This window comes from Myotis davidii, unplaced genomic scaffold (assembly GCF_000327345.1).
Source record: "Myotis davidii unplaced genomic scaffold, ASM32734v1 scaffold1518, whole genome shotgun sequence".
Classification (NCBI taxonomy): Eukaryota; Metazoa; Chordata; class Mammalia; order Chiroptera; family Vespertilionidae; genus Myotis; species Myotis davidii.
Window position 1 is genome coordinate 716,781 of NW_006290523.1, and position 8,244 is coordinate 725,024.

General features: G+C 40.5%; 1 long non-coding RNA gene across 1 annotated transcript; it reads right to left on the reverse strand.

Annotated features, from left to right (window-relative positions):
* Window positions 1–1,703: 1,703 nt before the first annotated feature.
* On the reverse strand, window positions 1,704–5,122 carry LOC102753592. The gene is made up of 3 exons (XR_001513827.1): window positions 4,386–5,122; window positions 3,803–3,864; window positions 1,704–3,318 (listed from the first exon to the last, which is right to left on the reverse strand). It is a non-coding gene; the product is annotated as an uncharacterized LOC102753592 (long non-coding RNA).
* Between the last annotated feature and the right edge of the window lie 3,122 nt (window positions 5,123–8,244).

Genomic DNA, 8,244 nt, shown 5'->3' on the forward strand with positions numbered 1-8,244 from the left:
CTCTATCCCAGGAAGTTTGATTATTTTATACTCACATTACATTTAACCTCATAGTGATTTTAAATGAATTATTATCACCATTCATTTTATAGATCAGGAAATCAAGACTTATAAAAGATAATTTGTCTAAGGCCCCACAGTGGTGGAGTCAGGTTCAAATCTGGATGTATCTGAAGTAAAGACCTAAGCTCCTAACAATCTGCAAAACTGTAGCTCCTAGTAGTTACTCTATAGCCGCGGTTCTCAACCTGTGGGTCGAGACCCCTTTGGCGGTCGAACGACCCTTTCACAGGGGTCGCCTAAGACCATCCTGCATATCAGATATTTACATTATGATTCATAACAGTAGCAACATTACAGTTATGAAGTAGCAACGAAAATAATTTTATGGTTGGGGTTACAACATGAGGAGCTGTATTTAAAGGGCCAGAAGGTTGAGAACCACTGTTCTATAGTTTCTATTTAAAGGACCAATTTTTGACAAGTGAAACTATTAGAAAACGTATAAAGAGATATTGTACAAAACTTTAGAAAGAGAAATAACCAAATCCAGACACATTGTGAAGATGTTTTAGACAACAGGTTAATTTGAGTTGAACTGCCTACATTTTCCTTTTACTAGGATTTCCTAAGAAAGTAATCTGATTTCCTGTAGGCATTTAGTCTCTAATCTAATTGTAGTATTCTGGCACATGTAGGCACTCAGAAGATGCTTGAATCAAACTGAAATGGAACTTCTGTCAAAGATCAGAAATAAACATTTAGAAATAGGAGCCGATTATGTATCCTTCACTTGACCCTCACCCGAAGACAAGTGTTACATCTGAAAAGAGATAATGAGTAGCCGGATTTTCCTTTTGTTAACAGAATTATAATCAGTTTTAAACAAAACTATTATAACTTTTAGATATTTCCAAGGCTTCCAATATTTTTGCCTTTATACATTATCGAGAGACTGTTTGCCTTAGAAATCTATTAGCTCATTTCTAAAGAATAAGTGATGGGAAATCCTTTTAAAAATAAAATTTGCATTTTTGGATTTTTTATTTTTCATCACTCATTATGGATTGCTATGCCTTTAGAAATCAAATATATCACGTGTGATAAAATTTAGGAGTGATTTTTAGAATAAATTCATGGTAAAAATTTTTTCCTGTTCAATAATGAAATTTTTAAAATTATCTTTTAGTTTTGAAATATTATAATTTCAATTTATAGAATTCTTCTCAGATTTCAAACCTAGCAAGAGTGCATCTTTTAACCCTTATGCAAATTCTTATTTTACAAAAGTCCTACCTATTTTGATAAAGAATAAGTTAAACTGTCCATTGAATGCAGATTTCCCAATTTAATTAAGGAAAACAAAAATAAAAAGCATAGATTGAGAGACTCATTAAACTGGCAATTCAAAATTGTTTGAATATTTGGAACAGGTAGAAAAATATCTGATTATCTGAAGATAATAGTATAATAAAGCCTAAAAGGCTACAATTCACAAAAGGAATACTCCTTCAATGCTTGTATAGTAGCCATGATTTTAACCAATATGAAAAAAAATATGGAAAATGGTGGTATGAAAGGGAAAAGTTAACTTACATAAAAATAAATTTCTCTTGTTAAGGAATACATATAGCATTCCTTCATCCATACACTTGAATTAAAAACACACACACACAACAGTTCTGTATTACAAGATATGAAGGATACTTTATACTTTTGTATAAAGTATTCAACATAAGTGTGTTTGAGATGTCATGACTTATATTTGTTTACCTGCCTATGAATAATCAGATGACAACTTCAAATTGTAAAGGACTTGTTTTTTAATAGATCTCTATGGTTTAATAACTACTGAAACGTAGACCAGCATCTTAAATTTTTCCTCATCACATTTCCTGGCAAACTCATTTCTAATTCTTCCTCATCCCACTGTGATTTGAGCAGCCTTTATATTGTCAATTAAGTGCACTCTGACATCGATCAAAGTTTTGGGGTTAAACAAAGTAAAAACTGATTGATTTTCTAAAGCTGCATTAACTATGTGTTATCATCCGAAGGTACCTTTTTAGAAATGCTGCTGAAACTTAAAATATAAATGCTGTTGTGGAAAAATGGGATGCATCCTCTCATGCTTATGCACTCTCAAAATCGTACACCAGTGAATTGACAATCTGCTCAGCTACCCAAAGAGCAAGGTACAGTACCAGGTCCTTAGTGAATCAAGGTCACTGGCTCTGTTCTGATCATTGTGCATTTAAAACTTTTTATGAAACATTTATTCAAATAATGCATAGGATTCCATGCCTCATGTTCATAACAGCAGACCAGAGTGTAATAAAAAGTGTGCTGCAACAAGCAGGTGGTGGCAAATACACACCTGGAATTTGTTGTTTCCTGACTTAGCCCATAGTAATCACCTGGGTACAGGGGGCGGGGGTGATACAGGACTTATTCCCCTAAGTAGCTAAGCAGATCCTTTTCTGTGGCTAACAACTTCTCAGGTTATTCCAAAATCACCCTGAAGTCTCTCAGGTGGCTCTAGCACTTCAACAAACAAGGTCAAGTTAACCTCTAGCTGCTGGTAACTCTTCTGTATCTGGTTGGTCTGACTTTCTTACAACAAAAGGAAAACTTGAGAGTCCATTCGGAATCTGTTTCTAATGCTTCCTTGTGGCCCATGCTCTGAAAAAGACAGGATTCTGTTTTCTAGCAAATTGGTTCAAACTGTTCCTTAATCTCTATTACCCCAAACTTCAAACAACTTTATCCTTTTCAATTTTTTTTTATGCATCACAGCTATGACTTGGAATCATGACCAAAGTGATATGTCCCTTTGCTCCTCCTCCTTACAGCTTCCCCTCCCCAGGTAATTTTTAAAACCGGTGGGCTTTTTCTCTCACTGCTCCACGCCCCCATTTAAAAAAAAAAAAGTATCCCTTTCCAGGGGCCCCCTCTCTGCCTGCCCAAAGCATTTTCATGACAGTTTACTTTAGCGGTCTGTGAGCAGACTGCCGCCTCTGCCACCTGAATTTCAATTTCTTAATTTACAGCCCAGATAAAACAGAATGGAGCAGGATCCGGGCTGCTCTCTACATTGGGTTGGCCTTATCAAGCGTGAAGTTTGGCGCATTGCAAACCTATTCAAGTGATTATCTGTTGAGGACCTCTCCAGCCATCTCCGTCTCTGCAGCGGGCTGATAAGACAGCTGTTTCTCTCGCCGCGGTGTCTCCCCGGGCCTCAGTCTTCTCTGGTCCAGACTCCGCCTTTGTCCCCGTGCCCCCCGTGCGGACACTTGCTCTGCGGGGCAAGGGTTTGATCTAAACACACGTGGGGGGAGGGGGTAAGTGTGAGTGTGTGAGAGCCGAGGAGGGAGGAGAGAAGGGCGGGGGAGGGGGGAAAGGTTAGAGAGCGGAGGGGGGTGGGGGCAGGGCTGCCTGGCGAGCGCCGTTGATAGCTCTGATGGACTGGTTGCTCAGCCCGGCCTGATTATTTCAAATTAGACGTGCATCGCACACAAGTGGAAACATAAATCTTCAATAGAAGTCAGAGCCTCGGAGCCTCGGAAGCTGGAAAACCGTTCCTTCCCAGGTCCGGGGAAAGGGGCAGCGAAATGACTGCCACCAGCGGAGACAGATGGTTTCCTTTAACTTTGGAAACGGCTCTTTTTAATTACGTATATTAATTTTACACGAGAGGTATGGGCTCCGGGAGGAAGCCCGGGGAAGGCTGTGAGCATCCCTGAAAGGAACGGACACAAAGCCCTGATCGGTCCTTCCTCACCTCCAGCGTTTCTTGCCTCACCTGGTCGCCAGCACCGCCCTTTGAAGCTCTGGGAAGACGCGAGTTTATCCGGCTAAAAGTTACTGCGGAGTAAAAGAGGGGAGGAAGAGAAATATGAGGACTTTTTTTGTAGGAGCTTTTGTACATAAATGATGGTCGATCCGAAGCTGAGAATGTATTTTCTGAGACACCCTGGGGCACGTGCAACAGATCTTAGTCTGAGTCTCTGCAGGCAATCACCTGCAGGAGAATGAACCTCAGACACATGTTGCCCCGAAAAAAAGGTGTGTGGGGGTGGGGGATGGGGGGACAAGATACCCTGGTGGCAAAGATTGACCGCGTCACTAGTTTGCATTTTTAAAAACATTTAAATAAACAATTCACGTGTCTTTACGTGTGAGCAGTAACCTCAGGATGCAGGGGGAATTCTCTCTGCGTCTGCTCTTGGGAGTCTTTTATCTCCAACAGGAGTTTAAAGAGAAAATGTAAAGAGAAAGTAAAGTCTGTGTGTGATCCTGCTCCCTGCCGCCCCTGGCACTGTCCCTAAAGGAAAGTGTCTGCAATAGAAAGGGTCTTTCACAAAATAGTCTGGGAGGTCACTCACCTTCGGATGAAAGGCTGGGCCCCTCGGCCAGGAGGCGGCGGGAGCCGGGAGAGGAAGAGTGGGGGGAGGGGAGCAAGGGTGGGAGAGGAGGCGTTTTTTGTTGCGATGCTCGCTGGGAATTTCGAGGACTTCAGCAGACTTGTGGAGGACTACCTGGATTTGCGTTTATTTTGCCTGACCACTGTGATGACCGGCAGGCTCAGCGGGGCAAAGGGGTGTATGGCCAGGGGACCGCGGAGGGTGTGCAGCGAGTTCCCGGCTCTCACCCTCCTGGCGGTTTGTCACGATGGCCGGGTCCTAGCAAAAGCCAGCTCAATTCAAAACAAACGTGGGTCCGCTGAGTAGGACAGCTTTGTCCTTAAAGTCTGTGGAATGAATCTTTCCCAAGAATTCCAGTTTCCTCGTCTCCAGGGAGGGGCCGAAAAGACTATCAGACTTCGCCATCCTCTGTTCAGGATCTGCTAGGCTCTGTCCATGGTGCTACTCCCTGCTTCATTCTCTGGCCCGGCTGCCACGTTCTATTTAAACTCACATTGCTGTCAATTTTCTCCATAACTTTTCCCCCTGTTATCTAAACTGTGGAAGGAAAGTTGGCATACTTCTTTAAGAATAATAAATAAAAGCGTAATCATCAAGCTATAGGATAGCTATATTTCTCACACAGGCATAAAACTGCCACATGTCCAACATCATGAGCCACAGACCCCAACAAACAGCCCAACAGAGTAACACCCAGTATTTTTATTAAGCTGAGAGGGCATAATGTTTGGAATTACTGCCCTACTCCAAACATTGTAAACTCATATAAATAGCTTCTCTGTTTTACTTTAGTTTAAAAAGTTACAATAGTGGTTTACAGTGCCCTTTATCATAAAATGCAAACATCACTGCCCCTCCCCTACACACACTAATATAAGGAGGTTATTTATCTTAGAAGACATTACCCACAATACTTTATGAGTATAATCTGTAATTGGCTTTTTCTTTATAAAGAAACTTTGTAAAATAACCGAATTTATACATTTTCAGCTTTGAGAACCATTCTGTTGGCAACTTTCTCCACAGCAAACTTTCCCTCCACGCTCTCAGTGGCTCTCTAGTTCCTGCCCTTCTCTGCTACAGTTTAAAATTATCCCAAGGACTTTGAAAAGATATCAGAGCTAACATGACAATCAAAACTGAAATGTCTTTTAAGTGCTTTTCTAATGCAAAGTATGAACTAAGAGGGTTTGATTACAGTGGTTTAATGTGGGGTGTGATGTGTACACATCGTTTTTATTAATTGCAAAATAGAATGTTAATATTTCAGGCTATGACGACATGAATTCCAAGGGAAATCTACACCCAGATAGCATTTGTATTAAAGTGGCTATGGTCAGTTTTTATTGTTAAAAATTGGAAAAAAAACCCACATGTTACTTATGGTATATCTATCCATTTAAAAGTTTCTAAACTTAAAATTTTTTGGTTTTTTTTGAGGATGTAAACTAGTATTTTAAGATATTTTCAGTGTCTTAAATAATTAACTATTTTTTCTACAGAGAAAAAAAAGTAACACACTGAAAATGACAACATTTTGAGAAATATTTGCTCTTCTGCCCAAAGTGATAAAAGCATAGACAACCAAGCCACAGAACTTGGCATTTAAAAACTTTTGTTTTTATGCATTTTGTTTTGTGCATTTGAATGGGCAAGTTTACTTCTTTCCATGCAATTTAATTAACTACATAACATGCATACTAGATTTTCATCACCCCACACCACACCCAGCTTTTCATATCCACCTCCCCTAATCCTTTTGGAAATATATCACTGCAGTTTACAAGATCTTTCTTGTGGATACAAACATGCATTAAAAAATTAAAACTAAGTATTAATTTCCACCCAGTTAGAACACAGTTATGTAATTGTAAGTTAGTGGTAAATATTTTCTTCAAAGTGCTAAGAATATTGCATGAACACATGCAACTAATACAACATTTTTTTTTCCAATACGAATTTAAGAGTATGTTAACAAGGAGAAAAGGCGAGTCACTTCATAGATAAGTCTGCCTGAACAGTACTATTTGTTTACCCAAATTGTATTTCTCTGTATTGAGCTGGAGTGAGGGGATGGGTTGAAAGAGGATGACAACAAACCCAGTCTTCCAACTGTGTATTCACACTCCATTTCTTTAAACTGCTTTTCTTCTTCTCATGAGTTTTACCCAGGTCTACAGAATAGTTTTCAGTTGAAATTAAGAACACAAGCCTGACGTTACATAAAAAGTGGGGGCAGGGATTAAAGCCTGATAATAAATGCTAATTATAAGAAAACACAGATTCAGGCCTTCTTTTCCAACCTCCAGTTATTATCATGTAAAGTAATACAACTCAGACATACTATACAGTCTCCTTGGGAGAGAAACAGGTCTTCTGTTCTTTACCATCAATCATGTATCAATACTCAAGGACACTCTCAAGAAACGCTGATTACTTCACCCCTCCCTTTCTAGCCATTTTGCTTTGTGGCTATCTGTCCCTCTTCCCTCCACCCCATTCCACCCTCCTGCAATCTCTCTTACCTGTGACTCCTCTTTCCGGCATTTTTCAAAAATAGTGCTTAGTAGTAAATGAACAGGTACAGGAATCCCTTTTGGAAAGGCTTGAGCTCCTAGAGATGATACGTTACATTGCATAAGTCATGTAAGTTCTTTCTAGGAAGTTGGAGCTATCTTTCAAGATTGAAAGGAGAAATTCAAGCTGGAAAAGAACTCAGGCCAAGTGAGTAGCGTCTTTACTTATATACTTCAAGTGGATCTGAGGACCACACTTTCACTTGGAGGAAGAAATAAATGCCATGGAAAAAACTGTCTTTCGGCTTCCCCAATATTATTAAAATATGGGGTCTAATAAAGTAGTCTTCAGCTATAAAGCAAAAGCGTTGAAAGCACTTGGTCTTCTGGTTAAACTTTTTATTCCTCAGAGGGAAGAACCCAGATAAAGGCATATCTTTACTGTCAGCAATACATGTGTGGTCCAAGAAGTGTACCGTCAACAAATGAAGAGGCACGCCTTGTTCTAATTTTATATACAGCTGCTTTTTTTGAGAGTCATCATACACTTCAAAGCGAAGGACCTTAGCTCAGTACCTCTTTTCTTGCACTGGATGCTTATCCTACACTTTTCTATTCTAATAGGAAGCGAAAGCTAATCCAAGTCGTGCAGCTTTATTTAAAAGCATTTCTGACTCCATCCTTATCCTAAAAGGATGCTTTAAAATATACACTAAACACGGGAGCTGTAATGTGCATATCTTAAAATAGAGAAAGATATAAAATTAACTAATATCTAATACAGAATACTGGAACAGAAATAGGAAAAAAAAAAGCATGCGGACAAGGAATGGATGCACCTTCATCCCTTTCACTCAGATCAAAGAGAGGGAGCTCTCAATGACTCATACATACCGGACAGAGTTTAATGCTATACAGAAAACGTGCCATAGGATGAGGCAAAGGAAACGAGCCTTTCGGAAGCAGAAAGATTGAGGAGGAAAGGAGATCGTGCCACATCGCAAACTCTGACAGTACAGTTCCAACACTCCCACACTGCTCTCTCTCCATCTCTCTTTTTTTTTTTGCTTCTTGCATTTCCTTTCGCCGCCAGTGTGAAGTGTGTACCGCCCCGCACAACTTACCTTGAAACGGGACTCCATTGAGCTCTGGAGAGTGGCACCAGCTCCGAACCAATCCCCTTCCGGGGCTTCGCCGGGGCCGCCTCCGTGGGAGCGTCTGGACCAATCAGAGCCCCGGGGAGATGAGCAAGTTGCGTTGTGGCGCGAGTCGGCGTATACTTCCGCGCGTGCCGCCCGGGATAG